This window comes from Sinocyclocheilus grahami, unplaced genomic scaffold, assembly GCF_001515645.1.
Source record: "Sinocyclocheilus grahami isolate Dianchi unplaced genomic scaffold, SAMN03320097.WGS_v1.1 scaffold2077.1, whole genome shotgun sequence".
Lineage (NCBI taxonomy): Eukaryota > Metazoa > Chordata > Actinopteri > Cypriniformes > Cyprinidae > Sinocyclocheilus > Sinocyclocheilus grahami.
Window position 1 is genome coordinate 75334 of NW_015507256.1, and position 2014 is coordinate 77347.

General features: G+C 36.4%; 1 long non-coding RNA gene across 1 annotated transcript in view; it reads left to right on the forward strand.

The window, feature by feature from the left end:
- The window catches only part of LOC107573961 (uncharacterized), a 2757-nt gene extending 1305 nt beyond the window's left edge, over positions 1 to 1452 (forward strand). The window contains exons 2-3 of the long non-coding RNA XR_001607602.1: positions 1074 to 1233; positions 1374 to 1452. This is a non-coding gene — a long non-coding RNA (uncharacterized lncRNA). The remainder of the gene's footprint in view (positions 1 to 1073; positions 1234 to 1373) is intronic.
- The last annotated feature ends 562 nt before the right edge of the window (positions 1453 to 2014 follow it).

Below are 2014 nucleotides of genomic sequence, written 5' to 3' on the forward strand. Positions count from 1 at the left end.
TTATTATATAATCATCAGTCAGACTCTCATCTGATCATCTTCTTCTGAAAGAGACGCTGCTTACAAATGGCTTTCAGCTCTGGAAATCTCTTAGAAAACACATTTCTGAGCTCTTTCTTCTAAACAAAAAAAAAGTTGCTAACCACACAGAATTCAACCCAGACTTAAAAAGTCTAGCAAAAAAAAAGTATTATATAAACTCCATAGTGCAAAAAAGTGCAAGGTGCAGGTAGACAAGCAGCTCTTTCTTCTGAAGATATATTTAGCTGTCAAACACCACTAGCGCCACCAACAGTTCAAAACTTCACTAACATTTCAGCTTTTTACCTCATTTCTCCTCCTGATTTATTACGTCATGAAGTCATTGAACTCTATAGTACCAATTCTGAGTAACGTTCATCACGATTGGATCAGGTGATCCTCAAACTCGATAAAATGTATCTTTATTTATCTGTTTCATATTGATGAATTTGATCATAAAGACCCCAAATGTGAAGTGAGGCAGTATATTAGCAATCAGTCTCATCAGGATTTCAGAGATTTTTTTTAACATTTATTTTTGTGACCTAAAATGACAGAATTTGCTTTTCTTAAAAATTGTCATTTGCAGCATTTATGTTGTTTTGTAGTAAAAATCCAGCAATAATCCTGATGTATTTATGTAATTAGTGTCAGTGACAGTAAGAGCACAATTAGCTGTAAATACTTTTGTGCAAAATGACTGAAACTGTTTCTATCAGTGTTCTCACCAGCATAGAAATACTCAGAATTCACTACTTAATCACTCAAATTATTTCATGTTTTTACTATTTACCAATTATATTGTCTATTGTAACATTGTTTTTGCTTTTGCCACAATTTAATTCTATTAGTATTAGTAGTAATAGCATTTTCTAGAAATATTTAAAAAGTGCATATCCTGTAAAATAATGTATTTATGTAAATCCAATCTAGGCTCCTGGTGAGATCAGGTATTATGGGGACTAACAAATATTTGCCCCAATATATTTCTATTTCTATTATATTTATATATGAAGTGTGGAGCTGATGAGTTTGATTTCTGTTTTCTGTAGAGTTTCCAGTCTCTCTCAGCACCTCCTGAATCTACAGACGTAAATGATGATCTCTTCAGTTCTCTCGTCTCTTCTGATGCTCTGAGAGAATCTGTTCATCAGCTGAGAGACAAACTGGAGGATTTCTGCAAAGAGCAGCTCAAGAAGATCTCAGACAGAGGTAAAGTCCTGCAGATTCATCTGCTCTCAGAAACCAGTCCATCATCAGCTCATATCATGGAGAACATCATATTAGAAATGTGTTAGGAATAGATACAGGATCATGAGAATCACACTGTTCATGTCTGTTGATTTCCACAGAAACACTCACCAACATTGTTCCCAGAAGCAGGAACCACTTCCTACAATGTAAGTCAGTAAGAAAACCAGCAGAAAACTCACTGAGTGTGTTCATGTTCTTCTGTAGAAGCTGAAAGAAGAGTTTTATAACTGATGATGTAAATGAGGATTTGCACAGATATCTGCTCATCTGTACTGAGGCACTGAAGATACACTGAACATGAAGAGTTCAGCTACATGAAAAGATCAAACAGATTCATAATTCCTGATTCTGATGTGTTTTATCTCCATCAGATTCCCATCAGCTCACTCTGGATCTGAACACAGTGAATAAACACCTCTGTCTGTCTGAGAGCAACAGAGTGATTACTCACACTGACATACTCCAGTCGTATCCTGATCATTCAGACAGATTTGATGGGTATGAGCAGGTGTTGTGTAGAGAGAGAGTGTGTGGACGCTGTTACTGGGAGCTGAAGTGGAGGGGAGATAAAGGTGTGTTAATATCAGTGTCATATAAGAGCATCAGTAGAAAGGGAGGAGGTGAGTGTGTGTTTGGATGTAATGATCAGTCCTGGAGTTTGATCTGCTTATCCTCCAGTTATTCATTCATACACAATAACATACAGACTGCTCTCTCTGTGAAGTCCATCAGCAGGAGA